The following is an 18475-nucleotide window of genomic DNA, read 5'->3' on the forward strand; positions in this document are numbered from 1 at the left end:
TCTTGAAAGTACATGTCATGTGAAAGAGCACATTGTCCATCTCCTGAAGACAACAAAGTAAACAGCCTCTCTAAATCTGAAATCCCATCTCTCACATGGCCCTTTCATTCAGCAAAAGACAATTATTACTTCCAAATACTAATGTTTGGATTTGTACAAATGAACTCATGTGCTGTACTGTTCAGATCACTTCCACTTGTATTATGGTTTTGGGACCACAGAAGACAAGGACCTTTGAGTATGTGATTTAAAAAATTATGGGTATGGCTTAATGCAGAGATGACACTGTATGATTTTTGCCTGCTATGTATGGCATTGTATAGGTGTTGCCATTTCACAGAATCACAGAATCACAGAATCACAGAATCACAGAATCACAGAATAACCAGGTTGGAAGAGACCCACCAGATCATCAAGTCCAACCGTTCCTATCAAACACTAAACCATATCCCTCAGCACCTCATCCACCCGTGCCTTAAACACCTCCAGGGAAGGTGACTCAACCACCTCCCTGGGCAGCCTGTTCCAGTGCCCAATGACCCTTTCTGTAAAGAATTGTTTCCTAACGTCTAGCCTAAACCTCCCCTGGCGGAGCTTGAGGCCATTCCCTCTCATCCTGTCCCCCGTCACTTGGGAGAAGAGGCCAGCACCCTCCTCTACACAATGTCCTTTCAGGTAGTTGTAGAGAGCAATGAGGTCACCCCTCAGCCTCCTCTTCTCCAGGCTAAACAACCCCAGCTCTCTCAGCCACTCCTCATAGGGCCTGTTCTCCAGCCCTTTCACCAGCTTTGTTGCTCTTCTCTGGACTCGTTCCAGAGCCTCAACATCCTTCTTATGGTGAGGGGCCCAGAACTGAACACAGTATTTGAGGAGCGGTCTCACCAGTGCTGAGTACAGAGGGAGAATAACCTCCCTGGACCTTCTGGTCACGCCATTTCTGATGCAAGCCAAGATGCCATTGGCCTTCTTGGCCACCTGGGCACACTGCTGGCTCATATTCAGTCGGTTGTCAACCAACACCCCCAGGTCCCTCTCCTCCAGGCAGCTTTCTAGACAGACTTCTCCTAGTCTGTAGCACTGCACAGGGTTGTTGTGCCCCAAGTGCAGGACCCGGCATTTGGCCTTGTTAAACCTCATGCCATTGGACTCTGCCCAGCGGTCCAGCCTGTTCAGATCCCTTTGCAGAGCCTCCCTACCCTCCAGCAGATCGACACTTCCACCTAGCTTAGTGTCGTCCGCAAACTTGCTAAGGGTGCACTCGATGCCTTCATCCAGGTCATTGATGAAGACATAGAACAGGGCTGGACCCAGCACTGAGCCCTGGGGAACCCCACTTGTCACTGGCCTCCAGCTGGATTTCACACCATTTCCCACCACTCTCTGGGCCCGGCCATCCAACCAGTTTTCCACCCAGGAGAGTGTGCGCCTGTCCAGGCCAGAGGCTGACAGTTTCTCAAGCAGAATGCTGTGAGAAACTGTGTCAAAGGCTTTGCTGAAGTCCAGGAAGATACATCCACAGCCTTTCCCTCATCCAGCAGCCGAGTCACTTTGTCATAGAAGGTGATCAGGTTAGTCTGGCAAGACCTGCCTTTTGTGAACCCGTGTTGACTGGGCCTGATCACCCGTTTCTCTTGCATGTGCTTCATGATAGCACTCAAGATCACCTGCTCCATTACTTTCCCTGGCACTGAGGTCAGACTGACAGGCCTGTAGTTTCCTGGGTCCTCCCTGCGACCCTTTTTGTAGATGGGCACAACATCAGCCAGCCTCCAGTCCAGTGGAACTTCCCCAGTCTTCCAGGACTGTTGGAAGATGATGGAAAGGGATTTGGCCAGTACATCCGCCAGCTCCTTCAGTACCCTAGGGTGAATCCTGTCCGGCCCCATAGACTTGTGGCTGTCTAGTCGGGCTAGCAAGGCTCTGACCACCTCCCCTTGGATCACGGGAGCCTCATTATGCTCCTCTAGCTCCTGGGTTAGTACACAGGCGGAACGACCCTCCTTACGACTAAAGACTGAGGCAAAGAAGGCATTAAGTACCTCAGCCTTTTCCTCATGCCCTGTCACTGTTGTTCCTTCTGCGTCCAATAGGGACTGTATTGTCTCCCTAGTCCTCCTTTTATTATTTATATATTTGTAGAAAGATTTTTTGTTATCTTTCACAGACTTGGCCAATCCAATTTCTAGCTGAGCCTTAGCCCTTCTGATTTTTTCCCTACACAATCTCACTTCCCTCCTGTAGTCCACCCAAGAGGCCTGTCCCTTCTTCCAGAGCCCAATTTCTCATGATGTGAACTCTTATAGTCCTGTTTTATGTTGTCTGGTCTTTGCATCCTTTTGATATTTTCTGATGCATTGGAAGTATCCAAAATATGGTATTGGGTGACATAAAAATACAGACAGGTACATTGAAACTTGTGAAGTTTCGGGATTTTATGGTGTAACTAGGAGGCTCCCAGGAATCTAAACACCTCAAGAAGATTTAGTGTAAGATTTGTCTATAGTATTCAACCAGTCTTAATTTATATCCTCTCTAGAGTGGTGTTTACTTTCATAGAAAGTCTAGGTAATTTTAATAGGAATAAACAGACACTTAAGTCTAAGCAGAGTTTTTGTGAACTTGTAAACAGGAGTCCCATTTGCACTATTGTCCTATTTGCCTCTAATTTTGTGATGCTACTTCTAGAGCAGTAACTTGTATGCTTTGTGACTTCTCAAGTGTTTTGTGGGTGAGCAGGTGAATATCCACAAACCCTGGATGGTCCTTCCATCAGCGACTGCATGTCCCCTGCTGCTGTTTCCAGTCCCTTCTTCCAGCAAAGACGCATGTTTCTGGAAGCAGCAAAGCAATTAAGAAGTAATTAATATCTGTCCACACTGACTGTAGGATGGCTGGAGAGCACAGAAAAGAGGCAGAATAAAATGTCAGGTGCTATTATTCCTGCAGGGTGGTAATGCTTTGCCCTTTGGTGGGAGTTTCTGATATACTGCAGCTGAGAAGTGTTTCACTAGCTGCAATGCACTATTTATTTATTTCATTGATTGACTGATTAAGTGGATTCTGGTTAACAACATGATTACTTTTTATGCATAAGAATGCCAATTAAGTCATAGATACTTTTTATTTTTCCTGCCGTGACAAAGATCTGGGCTCCTGTGGCCACATAACTCCTGTTCTGCTTTGCACTGGTATCATCTTCCTGGCATGACCTACAGGAAAGAAAAAAAAAAAAAAAGCATAACGCTTTGCAGTTTCTCAATGTCATGTTTTTGAAGACAGGAACTGGAAGTCCAGAAGTGAAAAAAAAAAAAAGCCCTCCTGAGACCTGCTGGCTGTTCCACTTGCCTGCTGAGATGCAGGAAGGCTGGGGGTCTACCAAGTGTAACAGCCCTTGTAGAACTGTCTCCTTACCTTCCTGTGCAGGGGACTGAGGTCTTAAACCTTAGCCAGGATATGGACTTCATGTGAGCTTGGGCATTCCAGCTGTAGCCTGCCTGGGCACTGAGGGACGAGCCTCTGCTGCCTTTCCAGCATGTTGAGGAAGCATCCCTGTGTAGGGAACTTCTGTGCCATAGTCTCAGGTGTTTGACATAAGGACTGCGCCTTCCCCTGGTTTTCAGGTTTGACAGTTGTGTTTCTAAAGAAAATTTCATGATTTGCACAGGCTGCCCAACTCTCCAGCCTGCTCTGTCACCACCAGAATCACAGGCTGTCTCTTCACTGTCCCTTTTCTGTCTACAGAACTGCCTCTCAACACACTTGTCTTCTTTCCTCCAACCTCCTTCTGCTTAGGTAGTCAAAATGTAAAGGCAGAAAAATAGTTTGGGTCCTTCTTACCACCCTGGCCATGGACAGTGCAAGAGATGTGCATAGAACCCTCCTGGCACCGGGAGAGACCCCTAGGGGAAGAGAGCTGGATGGGACATCTACCAGTGGCACTGTGAGCTGGTGTGCTCTGCCTGCACTGTAATGGAGCTTTAGTGCTGCTTTAATCCACGCCACATGTGGGTGACCCGAGTAAACCCTGTGGGAAGACAGAAGCTCTGTTGTGTGTTTGTGGAGCAGTTGCTCGGAAGCTGACGTACAGCTGTGGCCAGGCTTGTTTGGAAGTGAAGAGAAACTTGATCTTTTAATCTTTTTTTTTTTATTTTATTTTTTTTTCTCCCCAGACTGATTTTGTAAATAACAACTGTTTTTAAAGGGTACCTACCAGTGAGATTGAAATGCGTATTTTAAATTGGGGGATAGATTTAATAAAGATTTTAGCATATCATGACATGTGCTAAATTCTCCTTATAATTTAATTTTAGCTAGTTTCATTTCTTTTAAAATAAAAGGTGTAAGAGAACAGAGGCTGAGGGCCCAATTTTCTTATTTGCATTGAGTAAATCAGCAATAGCTCAAATGAAATCAGTGGATTTCCAGAGTAATGGAGGTTACGTCCATGTACACAGATGCTTTGCGCACCACTTGTGTAATGCATTGTAGGATCTGTGAAAACACACACACAGACACACACGCAGAGAAACGCACACATGGACCCCACTCCATGTCTTGCCAGAGCTGCCTCCACTAAGACCAGTGCAGTGGGCATTTTTTAGTAGATTATTAAATTTTCTTTTAGAAAAAAAGCTGAATTGCCAGCTGCACAATGGGCTCTGCTGAGAATGCATAGCAACGTTAGTGCTTTTTATGCTTTAGGATTGTTTTCGATTAAATGCACTACACATTCCAAATACTGCTATGCAGGTATGCTACAGGGTTTCACCACTTTAAGACAGAAATGGTACTGATTAGAAGTTAGTTTCACTAGTTCCAGGGAAGTTGTTTAAACTCTGAACTCACAAAAGAACTCACTTTAATTTATTGAACAAGAAGACTGGTTGAGTAGTTGTTAAAGAAATGAAACAAAAACACAGCAAGAGAGATGCTTCCTCTCTTTAAATGTCTCTGCTGCTCTCAGTAGATTTTTGCATCTCCATAACCCAACCCAGAGAGCTGAGACTTGATCTCATCTTTGGAACAAAATATTGTTGCTCTGTAACTTTAATTCATTTTTAAGATATGCTCCATTCTTTCTTGCTGAACACTGGGTCGTGCCAATCTACATTATGTATGAATAACAACAGCCTGGATATGCGTTCATGGTAAGTGAACCTCAAAGAATGCAGTGATTTGGGGTACAGATCTATGCCAGTAAAATACACTTTTTTGAGTCTTTGCTGACTGTCAGCCTTTCTGTGTGTATCATACACTTCTCGAAGTTGTTTGTTACTTTGACAGTGATTCAACTTCAGAATATAGATTTTGGGTTGGTTTGGGTTGGTTTGGTTTGGTTTGGTTTGGTTAAGCAGTGCTAGGATGAACATAAGATATTTAGATAGGATTCTAAATTCTTTCCATATACAATGTGGTTATTAAAAGTAGCCATAAGAACAAAAAAAACCTTAGTGTTAGAGAAGTGTTTTAGAAATGTTGATAAAAGTACTGCCTGTGAAATTATTACCCTGTCTTTTGCTAAATTAAAGAGGTTGAGGGAGATCAGGTATTTGCCAAAGACACATGAGAGGAAAGAGGACCGAGAGATAGAAAGCCACACAGAAATTGGCTGCAACCTTTTGCACTGTGGAGCAGCTTTGGACTCACGAGAGCACAACAAAGACCTTCAGACAGTGACAGAGAGCATCTGCACTTGACTTATCTCACCCATACATCGGGGGAGGTTCTTTCCAAAACACTCGCTTGCTCTCCTGGAGGGAGGGAATTAAAGTGTCCCAATTTGCCCTCCAGAGAGAGGAAAGTTTTATTCATGGATTAGTTCACTGGGCAGCTGATAGGTTGGATCAGACAAAATGCCTGTGGTAGACAGTTTTGCTTTAGCTTTCAACACAAGGGCATCTTTCAATCTTTCAGGAGCAGATACAATAGATATTGGTACAATTTGTGGGTCTCTTCTGCACATTCCTACCTTTATTCACACTTTCTACAGCAGCGTAGAAAATCGGTAAGGAAGGTCAAATAATCCTCTGCTCCTTACTGGATAAAATGGATGAAAAGAAGTAATTTTAAGCAATATGGCAGCTGGCCTGTCAATCTTCCTTGCTGACAATAGCTACATATGTTTCTGTGCTCTTAGTAGAAAGCCTGTGTGAAATTTCAGGTCTGGTAGATATTAACAGTTTGATTTTTAGAGCTAAAAGATGATCAGCTCATATTAAAAACAGTGCAATAACGGTAACTGCCCAGCCCAAGTGTGGAGTTTTCACTTGGTGTTGTGATTGTGCTTCTGCGTCTTCAGTCATCAAAAGTTAGTTATCATTACCCAGCAAACAGCCATGGGCAGGAGGAGGAATGTGTTTCCATCTGGCATCACGTGATCCCTCAAGGTGGCTTCTCTGATCTCTCACTATTACATGGGCTTTGCTTTCCCCTACTCATTTGCACTGTCTCCTGCCAGGGAGCTGGAGTCAGGTTTGATGTCTCTGCGCAAAGGGCCAAGCTAAGCTGCCTGGAGTGTCCTTGTTGCAGCCAGTGAGGTGACCTGGCAGTATTGAGCTGTTCGGCTGCAATAAGTTTAGATAGAACAAGTGATTTTATAAATTCAAGTTTCGTTCCAAATTTCCACACAGATCAGAGTATCCATTCCCTTTTCACTCTTCCCAGAAACTGCAATCATCCAGTCCCTTTGCAAATGCTGCGCTTTCACTGTCTTCTCAACTGGTTGCTCATCAGCTAGCAAAATAAGGCAGCAAATGTATTTCTGAACATGAAATTTCATCATATTCCATTTCCAAACTCTGAATTCCCGATGTCTCTCATGCATTAATTAAAGATTAAACATTCAGATGACTCCTGAATTTCCTACTGAAAACAGTGAATGCTTTTTTTATCTTTTAAAGAAAAAACATGCATTAAGACCTAATACTTGGGGGTTTTTTAGTGAATGACTGAACCAAGGCCAATGTTCCTTTATTTGTAAGGTGCTTTGTAGCAGAGATGCTGTTAATACCAGTTGGACTGGTATTAACTTAGAAAGTTTGCCTGTTCGCTGGCACAGTTTCTTGACACACACACTCTAGTCAATCACAGTGAAGTGCCTAATAACAGATGTGGCAATTAAGCTGGAGAATTCTGTCTCTCTCTTTTAATTTTTATTACAGAGAATAACAAAATACCTCATTAAGCCCACCATCATAGAGATTTTTTTAATTTGGCATAAAAATGTCAGCAAAAATTAGATCTCTGAATAGGGTGCCTTGTTTCTAAAGGTGCTTTGTCAGACAGTGCTATGAATAGACCATTTTGTAATGACAGATATGTACTTGTGCTACTTCTGTCCTTTTACAGCCTATACTGCATGAGGTACAAGCTTCAAGAAGGCAACACATGTCCTGAAGGATAACATTTTGAGGGATTTAGGGCCTTGTGCTCAAGTTAATAAAAATGTGGTCTTGATTCTTCTAGGTTCAAATTACACTGCCAGCAGCTGGGATTAGCAGCAGATATTTATGCTTCAGATAACCTGTAACCAAAGTAAATTTACATTTTTTAATAAGAGAAATTATCTTGAAAAAAGATATTAATTAAAAAAAAATCTTCTTTTGACTGTTAGAGCTTCTAAGGCATTTGCCTTCATTAATTGCTTTTAATGATGTACCAGGCACACTTTTTAAGGGAGAGTCTTATTCATCATTAAAGGCAGTCAATTTAGGAATTGAACGATTTGAGATGCCTTGAAATTTTTGGTAAGAAAAAACTGAAACTGATGTAAATCGGAACTGGAAACTCGATATGAAATTACTCTTTTAGTATCAAAGTAGTTTTATTCATAGAATACAAAGTTGTTTATTGTTGGGGAGAATGTGTTTTTATACTGTCTATCACAAGTATTGGTAGCAGGTGTATTTCTTAGAAATATCATTTATTCACTAAAGTGCAGTGTCTTGTCTTACAGCTTCAACTATTTATCGAGGAGTATACTGAATCTGTCTGTGAACATTTACCTGCATTCATATGTATGCACCAGTTTACAGGTGCATATGCACACATACACACACACGAAAAAAGAGAGAAAGCCTGCAGACACCGTGTGCATCTGGCAAGCTGAATTTCTCCCTAGGAATATTTTTTTTCTCTGTTGACAGGTTGGGGGACTAAGCACTAAAATTATACAACTGCAAACATGGCTTTAAGCTTGTTATTTTTTTTTTTTTAGAAGAATGTAATATTGAGTTTAGGTGTTTTAAATGCTCAGCTGTTCCTTAACCTGTTGTTCATATTACATCTGTAGATATTACGGGCTACAAACGGAATAATGGGTACAATTTATCACACTGTAGCATCAAGGAGCAGAGCAAATCAAACAATCTAGTAAGTGAAGGTCAGGAAGAAGCTCACAGATAAAAGCATTGTTTCCATAACTGCATGTGCTTACAGGTGTTACGGAAAGTATGCAGTTAGAATAAAACTTAAGTCTTGCCCATTTCTCCTGGGGCAGTAGTAATGATGTACAACTGCAGTATAAATGTACACATTATGATCACTTTATGGCGTCTTATCAGGGCCTTAAAGCAGCAGTAAATTAACTGTTGTAGAGAGAGATAGGGAGTTGTGTGAGAAAGGAAATTAGTAGGTGGGAAAAACGGTCTGGTCTGTTCGTCTATAGAGCTCCTTCCATTTACTCCAGCTAAGAGCAGCTGAAATGATCTCACAATGTTGTTGAGCTGGTTTACTGTGAAAACCACAGTCTTACAAATTATGCACTTTATACGATCACCAGGTTATGTTGTAGTCTTACTGAAAGCTGTTCAGGGGAGAGTTGCCTTTGACTTTAATGGGAATAGGATTTGTCCATTTAAGTGCAGTTTTGTTAAAAAAATAGAATGCATAGAATCATAGAACAGTTTGGGTTGGAAGACACCTTGAACATCATCCAGTTCCATCCCCCTGCCATAGGCAGGGACACCTCCCACTAGACCAGGTTACTCAAAGCTCCATCCAGCCTGGCCTTGAACACTTGTTGGGATGGGGCAGCCACGACTTCTTTGGGCAGCCTGTGCCAGTGCCTCACTGCCCTCATCATAAAGAATTAACCAGTCTCTTTTGGTTTTGCACTATGGTCTTCCATTTTCCCCTTTGAGGAAAGAATGCAGGCGTTCTACATCCATTCTAACCTTTGCAAACACCAGAGTAAAAGATGAAAGAAGTGAATGTATGAAGTGTCAAATGAATCACTTATGGGTTCCCCATTCCAAAGTACCAGAATCTTTTGGATTTGCCTTGTGGAGGCTGGAGGGAGGCATGTGCAATGGATCATAGAAGCTTTGATCTGGATTGCTGGAAGTGGAAAAGAAAAGCTGACAAGTAATGCATTGAAATGTTCAGAAGCTGTTAAAAGGAGATGGCATCAGAGTTAATTAACTTAAAAAGATCATTTGATAATTAAAATCTGTAACAAAGTACTGTGATAAGGAGTTATAGGAGTGAAATGTTTGGTATCATGATAAAAGGAGCTAACAGGAATGACAGCGTCATTTTCTGCAGAGCACTATATGCAAAATGGCATTTCCTTGCATTACTTACAAAGATAAATGTGCCGAAGCAGTATTAACAACAAATTTGTTGACAAATCATATCATAACAGTTCATTAGCAACTAGAAGATATAAACAAATAAGGGTGTTCATTTGTCCGATTTTCATAGTGAAAGGGTCCAGTAAAAGGCTGTCTTAAGTGTGCGGAACTGCAGACTGAAGAATTTTGCCAGTATATAACAGACACTGTGTCTGGAAAAGGGAAGAATTTTTACTCTTAAGATTACAGCATTCACCTGTATTATTATAACAGCCCTGGGATTAATATACAGACTGATGACCCAGTAAGGAATGCATTGTTTGATAAAAAAAGGAAAAGGGAAAGTGGAGGAAAGGAAGTCTGTCTGTGTGATTTTTCTATCAAGGTCTACACCATATAGCCTCTCTTAAAATGTGTTATTTGCTTTCATTACTGTTAACTGTTAACAGTCATCCTGGGAAAGATGCCTAGGGCTGATAGGTGCGATCTGTGTACAATCTGAAATCATAGAATCATAGAATCATAGAATAACCAGGTTGGAAGAGACCCACCGGATCATCAAGTCCAACCATTCCTGTCAAACACTAAGCCATGTCCCTTTGCACATCATCCACCCGGGCCTTAAACACCTCCAGGGAAGGTGACTGAACCACCTCCCTGGGCAGCCTGTTCCAGTGCCCAATGACCCTTTCTGTGAAAAAATTTTTCCTAATGTCCAGCCTAAATCTCCCCTGGCGGAGTTTGAGGCCATTCCCTCTCGTCCTGTCCCCTGTCACTTGGGAGAAGAGGCCAGCACCCTCCTCTACACAACCTCCTTTCAGGTAGTTGTAGAGAGCAATGAGGTCACCCTTCAGCCTCCTCTTCTCCAGGCTAAACAACCCCAGCTCTCTCAGCCGCTCCTCATAAGGCCTGTTCTCCAGCCCCTTCACCAGCTTTGTTGCTCTTCTCTGAACTTGCTCCAGAGCCTCAACCCCCTTCTTGTGGTGAAGGGCCCAGAACTGAACACAGGATTCAAGGAGCGGTCTCACCAGTGCTGAGTACAGAGGGAGAATAACCTCCCTGGACCTGCTGGTCACGCCGTTTCTGATACAAGCCAAGATGCCATTGGCCTTCTTGGCCACCTGGGCACACTGCTGGCTCATGTTCAGTCACTGTCAACCAACACCCCCAGGTCCCTCTCCTCCAGGCAGCTTTCTAGACAGACTTCTCCTAGTCTGTAGCACTGCACAAGGTTGTTGTGCCCCAAGTGCAGGACCCAGCATTTGGCCTTGTTAAACCTCATGCCGTTGGTCTCAGCCCAGTGGTCCAGCCTGTTCAGATCCCTTTGCAGAGCCTCCCTACCCTCCAGCAGATCGACACTTCCACCCAGCTTAGTGTCATCTGCAAACTTGCTAAGGGTGTCCTCAGTGCCTTCTTCCAGGTCATTGGTAAAGACATAGAACAGTGCTGGACCCAGCACTGAGCCCTGGGGAACCCCACTTGTCACTGGCCTCCAGCTGGATTTCACACCATTTCCCACCACTCTCTGGGCCCGGCCATCCAACCAGTTTTCCACCCAGGAGAGTGTGCGCCTGTCCAGGCCAGAGGCTGACAGTTTCTCAAGCAGAACGCTGTGAGAAACTGTGTCAAAGGCTTTACTGAAGTCCAGGAAGATACATCCACAGCCTTTCCCTCATCCAGCAGCCAAGTCACTTTGTCATAGAAGGTGATCAGGTTAGTTTGGCAAGACCTGCCTTTTGTGAACCCGTGTTGACTGGGCCTGATCACCCGTTTCTCTTGCATGTGCTTCATGATAGCACTCAAGATCACCTGCTCCATGACTCTCCCTGGCACTGAGGTCAGACTGACAGGCCTGTAGTTCCCTGGATCCTGCCTGCAACCCTTCTTGTAGATGGGCACAACATCAGCCAGCCTCCAGTCCAATGGAACTTCCCCAGTCTTCCAGGACTGTTGGAAGATGATGGAAAGGGGTTTGGCCAGCACATCCACCAGCTCCTTCAATACCCTTGGATGAATCCCGTCCGGCCCCATAGACTTGTGGCTGTCTAGTCGGGCTAGCAAGGCTCTGACCACCTCCTCTTGGATCATGGGAGCCTCATTTTGCTCCTCTAGCTCCTGGGTTTGTACACAGCTGGAACAACTTTCTTTACAATTAAAGACTGAAATCTGCTGGTCCCTGCATCAGTAGCCTTGTCCCAGCTAGCCCCTGGTTCTTGAATATCTCTGCATCCCACCAATTTTCTTCCAGATCATACCAACTGACTTCCCTAGGGGTAGCTATGCAATCTGCAGCTGTGGATAGAGGCTGGAAGGGGAGGAGGAAAGTCTTGAAGGTCTGACTGGAGCGTGCCGGCAACAAACAGATGCAATAGCTTGCCCACAGAGTGGCAGTTAGCTGGGAAATGGCAACCTGCAAATGTATGTACGCACTAAAAGAAAGAGATGGTGGTTGAGAGTGGCCTTTCTAGAAAAAGTTTTCCCTCTGCATAGAAAGGGGAACTGCTCTTGGTCCCAAGTTGTCCCCTGTTGACAAGTTGCACTTTGGCATTACCCAAAATCATGATCTTGAAACAATGCTACCTTTAACTGTACAGACGCGTCCTGTGAAGATTTTCAATGTTCTGTACTTACAAAACTGGTTTATTATAATTTTTTTTAGAAACAATTTGTCCTTCTTTATCTCACATAGAGTATCTCTGTCCATCACTTAGTCATGTTTGATTATTTGAATTGGGACAAGGGACCATTAAGCATCCTGATGAATTTTCCCACTTTTTTTGGTACAAGAGCCTGAAGTTAAAGCAATAAATTATTACCCACTAGTACCCAGAGCACTAGCACCCGGAGCAGAAAGAGACAGTAAATATACTTACTCAGCATAGTTTTATATGATTCCCTTAAAGCATCTTGTGTAAAAGAAGTATATCAGGGTTTCTGTTCTAGATGCTACTTTGTCTTCTGAAAGTGTACTTTATAGATATTTTGGTTTGGATTCTAGACAGATTTAACTATCTTTATTTGGTAGCTTGATAATCTGTCTGGAAAATAACCAAACAGAACATTTAGCCAGAAGATTTGTGTTAAAAGTTCATCCTATGGACTCCTCGTGTGAATAATCTTTACACATACTCTGCCATGTGCAGTAGGTAATTTTAATGATCACAGGTTTACGTGTTCGAGACCTATATTTGATATCTGCCTGAAAAAAGTTCTCTCCTAATGTGAACAGTGCTGCAATTTAGTGAACAATGACACCTACAGTGAAGTGACCCCTTGCTTGCGATGTTTGACAGCCTGCCTGCATCAGAGAAATAATAAGTCCATCTGCAAAGGTTTTGTCATGCTGGCATTTGTCTTTACCATGCCTCTTTGCCTTGTGCAAACTTGACTTCCACTGAACTTTGTTTCCTTCTCCTTTTAATACTGATTTGAGGAAGCAGAGGACTAATAAGTGCGTACATCATCCCTCCCAGTTTAGCGGCTTTGGAAACTCTCACTACATGGTGAGGGTATTGCATGGCAGTAAACGAAGCCAGAAAGCCGAAGAATCTTGAGGCTGGAAGATCCTAGAGGAACTCTCACCTGATCTTTCTCAGTAAGAACAAATCTTGTAGAAGATACACTGAGTGACTTGCAGTGAAATACAGAATCTTCCAGGATCCAGTTTGTGCTAGTGACAAAATAGGTCTGTGCTTTTGGAAAGGCCAGCCATGTGGGACCCTGCCATGGCACTGGGTGGTATTGCTATTATAAGGCTTGACATTTGCTGAAAGTTGAAGATTTCTGTTTCCTTCAATGTTCGTAATTACCTTATTTCTTTCGGGAAATATAACTGTCTGTGTAACTGTAGGCCAAGAGATTGCTTGACACTTGTCAAACAGCGTGCAGTGTCACAGCTCCCAGTCTCTCCATCTGAAAGTTTTCATGTTTAAATAGAAGGTGCCTGCTTCCAAAATACAGTTTTAACAGATGCTCTCTATAATTTAAGAGAAGTTCATGTATTATTACGTTCATATCTAGATGCAATGGTACAGATATGCAGCCTGCAAAATAATGTTACTTAAAGGATTGTGATGCCATAGCTTTTAAAACAGGTATTTCCATGACTTATGGGCAAATAAAGCCTGGTTTCCTCCAGACTTGTGCGTTACTAATGGATTTCCTGGAACTTGACAGTTCAAGACATCTTCACTTCCATCAGCTCCAGTTTTAATGACCAATGGATTTGGAAGTTTAGGTGGGAGGCCAGAACATATACACAAACACTGTGATTAAATAAAGCTGATTTTTTCTAGAAGCCTCTGATAAAGAAAGACAGACAAATAAAAATGGTAGCATGGCACTTAAAAACCTAGCAGTATATCTGTCTCCACAAAAGAGACTTGTTCCAACACACTCAGCCTGTGATTTGGTTATTCTTCAGGTACCAGTATAAATTAATTGTTCCTCCATTGCATGCACTCAGTCCATTTTCAGCACCTATTGACTCTTCAAATGTATCTGTTTCACTTGGAATCTTAGGTACTAACTCAAATTTGAGACTTTGTCTGTGGTATAAATCTTTTTGAGTGCCTTAGGGGCACTTTAGTTTTTAATCCAGATTTGCAGATATTTGAGAAGGGAAGACTGGGATGCAGCTTCATTGGCTTGTAGGCCTAACCTTATCTTACTTGGCATAAATGGGTTCCATCCCCTTGAGAGTGAAAAAGCTTTCTGAAGAATAAATGTGTGAAGAGAAAACCTGGAGAGGCTGTTACTTTTCTGTGCTAGGGTATGAAATAAGGAAATTAGTACAGTGTTTTGGTAGAGAGCTCAGTGATTGGGTTAGTACCATCTACAGCTAGTCATGTATCTAGAAAATGCATCTAGCAGGGTCAGATTGTCAGTAAGGCTAAGCAATACTTGTCAGCTGGCACACATTCGGATGAGCATTGATGTTTAAATGTAAAGAAGCATGAGCTAAGAGGGTCAGATTTGATTAAGTTGCATCAAGAAAAGCCCTTGTAATCTCTGATTATGGGAAGTGTGAAAGGGTCATTCAGTTCAGGGCGCTGTTGGTTTATCATTTAGCAAACCGTCATTTTAACTGCCCAGATCCCACACATTTTCTGACAAGCAGAGCTTCAGTTTTGCCAGATGAATTGCACGTAAATATTTTCTGAGCTCCCCTAACTGGCAATGATGCCTTTGAAATGACATATTTTGAGGATTCAAGAAAAGACCAGTCACTCTGTTTACATTTGCTGTGATTGTACTTCTTCAGCCACCCTGGGATCTGTGTTATAATACTGCTATTCAGGAATAATTTGTATTTGGTTTATGAGTGAGGTTTCATGTGACACACCATCAAACTCATTTCCAAAGGAAAAACGCCTTCTGCTCTTCACCCATTAATTCACTAATGTAATCAATAAAAGCAATCATTTATTTTTTTCACTGAAGTTAACACGGGACTAATCATCATTGACAATATTAGGTCAAGTTCAAATTTTGCCTTGCCTGACATTAGTCAGTAGTGTAGAAGAGGATTTTATAAACAAATTGTGCCGGTGGTTATAGGAGCTGAACCTCAGGAGTGAGAAGAGTGTGATTCTATGAAAAACACTATCTAGGAAGTGAAGGACCAAGCAATTCTTCACTAGAAAATCTTTGCAAAAAAAGTCATTTATCTTGTCTGGAGCCATGATTTCTAGTTACAGGTAGCAGTCTGTTATGAGGTGCTGGCTTTGTTGTGCTCTGGAGACTGTGAAAGCAGAGGCACCAGCAAGGGATCCTGCATAATGACTGTGTGGTTTGCCATTCAGTCTGGAAGTTTAGCTATGATGGACTGAATGAAGATTTTTTTAAAACATCATTTGCTGTACATGCAGGTTAATGCAGTGTAAGAACATCCCATGGGATTACAGCCTAGACATCCCTGTGCTGTATCACTGCAGAAATACAGAAATCAATGTGGCAAACCTTAGAGATACCATAACAGAGTATGAAAAGCTCTTACTAATTCTGAAGTTTATCTTCCAACTAAATGGCATATTCCTGCTGCATTTTTTATGTTGCAGTGCTAAAAATGCTTTTGCAACAGTAATGACAAAGCTATATCACTGTTTCCTTTGGTCTTGGGTCTATTATGTCATGTTAGCCACTGTATCATGCTATTCTCTGTTGCTTATGCAGTTCTAATCCTGCTTAATTCACCAGCAGCACTTGATTTTGTGGACTAAAAAATATTTGTTCGCGACCTTGAACAACCTTGACTTCTTTTATGTTTTGCATTGTTTTACCTTCCCTTGCCCCATCCTCCCCTATTTCCACTTATATCCATGTACCTCTTGTTAAGACAAATCTGAGGGAGACCTGTGTTCCCTCAGGATGGGTGAAGAGATTAATGTCTCAATTTTCACTACGTGGAGGAGAAGGATTTGTTTATTTCTTTTAGTTATCTGCGCTCTCTCTGGTTTTGATCCTGAACTCCAAATGAAAAAAACCCAAACTAAAGCAAAATGCGTGCAAACCTGTCAACATAGTTGATAGTGGCAGAGAAAGAGCTTACAGGTCTCAGGTGATGGGTAGTAATGGTTAATTGTCTGTGTTTAAATGGTACACATACAGGATTTTTCACCTACTTAGTAGCGAGAAATATGTAGTTTGTGTAGTTGCTCAAATTAAAATGTGTTGTAGGGGAGTACCTGTAATATACAGGATTATATTTTGGGGATACCTGTATATCTGTTACACTTTTAAAATGAGCTTGTTAGTAATTATAATATGCCTTAAGAGGATTAGATTTTTTTTTAATATGACTGTTATTGATACTATTAGTATCTTCCTTTGGCATAATAAATACGTAGTGAGCTACATTTCTCTAGTTAGATCACAGAAACGTGGAGGAGTAGTCTATGGTTGCTTCATGCAGCTGCACTGCTTTCCTCTAAACAATTTTAAAACATGGGCCTGTATTGAAGTCCAGGGAAACAGAAAAGTCTCTGAGCTAAACAGACCTCGTATTGCACAGGACTTGCCTTAAGGATTTTGCCCAAATGAGAGTAAAAATGCAGCTTTGTCAACTAATTTTTTTGCCTCAAATAGCGTAAAAAATTCTTTGAGGCAATAAGATTTTAGTGTTCTGTGGAGGCGTACATGTTGTATTATGTACCTTAGTGGGAAAACAATGGGCTAAGTAACATTTTTTTGTGTGGACTGTTCAGTTGTGAAGTCAGAGATTTCACCTGCATTGATGAAGTCGTACATGCTGGTTAGCCATCAAAATTATTGGGGAATGTTTTTTGAAGAATGTCTTTCCCTCCCCCCATATATGCAAATGTGTTGCTGGATATTGCAGAGTATTTTGTGAACAACAATTTGCCTCTCTGAAGTTCTTTTTCATGGAGGTCAATGGCGCTACTCACAATAGAAGGCTTGATGCCTGGTGGTAGCAAAATTCCTGTTTGCAGCTCAGGAGTATAAATTATACAATATATTGTTGGAGGTCAGAGTCACTTTCTGTTTTAGCATGAGTTAGTCTTTCATATGTCTACTTAATCACTAATTTGCATAGCAAAGGCATTCTCCAACATGAGCATTTTCAGTACTTAAACTGTGGTACTATGTTTATGTAGATAGTGACAGTACCAGTGTGTTATTGGGTGAGGCAATTTAGGAAATATGTAATAAGAAAAGTGAATCTCTGAACAGAGTATCTCAGTACAAGCTGTAGACAACAAGGGTTAAAGGAGTCATCTACATTTTTTATTGCTAATATAAGCACTTCAGCAACGCTAATCAGTTGCACTGATTTTCTGTTTTGATTTTCCTTAATGATTAAGCAAAAGATCTGGAATGCAATCAAGTTTTACACTAGGGGGTTCATGCAAATAATTTTTTTTTTATTTTAAATTTTGTTAAATGTATCCAGAAGGAAAGTTACTGAAGTTGAGAATAAAAGAAAAAACGGAAATCTATTTCAGAGTCTGCATAATCAAAGTGTCTATTTTTAATGAGAGAAATTACTACTTCATTGAATGTTTTAGCTAAAAATACAGCTGGTTTTGCTGCTTTTGAGACAACTGCACTTTTACTATTATGCTATGCAGTGTGCGTGCAGAGAAACAGTTACAGACCATGAAATGTCTTTCAGCAGCACTCATTTTTCAAGGGGGATTTAGCAAAACAGGGTAAGTTCTGTATCCTCAGATATCTTAAATATACTAGTTTCTTTTTGTGACCTTTTTTATACTGACTTCTGAGGAAGGTATTGCAAAGTAAGACTATTTCATCTCTATTTTTTTTCCTGACTCGGTGGACTTTTTTCTCTTAAAATAAAGTTGTTGATGTGATTTGCTTGTGTTCCATAATATTGAAAGCAAGAAATTTCTATTTCTAATTTACTTTATTTAAAATATTTGTATTATTTCAAAACAAACATATTTGTTAGAAATTGTTTGCTTATTATAGTGCATCTTTTTAGCCACATAGTGTTAAAATTTGTCTGAAAATGAGGATATAAGGCTAAATGTTCATTGGCAGGGAGACATAGTAGTTTAGGGCATTACAGATTACCTATTACCAGTGTTCATTCTGGCATTTGGGGATGAAGAGCAGGTTGAATTGGAAGTATCTCAGCATGCAAGTTAAAATCATTTGCTTGAAAACAAAGATAGACCTAGTCAAAGTGTTAGGATAGTATTTTAGATTTTTATATTACAATGAATTTTTTATTTGCATATTTACTGTATTTGGGAATTGTGCAAGTGGCAGAGGAGGGGATATTTTTGCAAACTGTTTTGGGAATTTAAAGAGAACTAACAGTGCAGGATAACATGTGAGACTGACTGTTAACAATGTAAAGCTAAGTCATTTAAACTCTCCCTGTGATTAATTTGTTTGCATGGAAATTATAGATCAGT

At 41.5% G+C, this 18475-nt stretch overlaps 1 protein-coding gene across 1 annotated transcript in view; it reads left to right on the plus strand.

The window, feature by feature from the left end:
• Positions 1 to 18475, plus strand: part of PHAX (phosphorylated adaptor for RNA export) — a 294590-nt gene that overhangs the window by 49819 nt on the left and 226296 nt on the right. The window lies entirely within an intron of this gene.

Source organism: Phaenicophaeus curvirostris, chromosome Z (genome assembly GCF_032191515.1).
Source record: "Phaenicophaeus curvirostris isolate KB17595 chromosome Z, BPBGC_Pcur_1.0, whole genome shotgun sequence".
Lineage (NCBI taxonomy): Eukaryota > Metazoa > Chordata > Aves > Cuculiformes > Cuculidae > Phaenicophaeus > Phaenicophaeus curvirostris.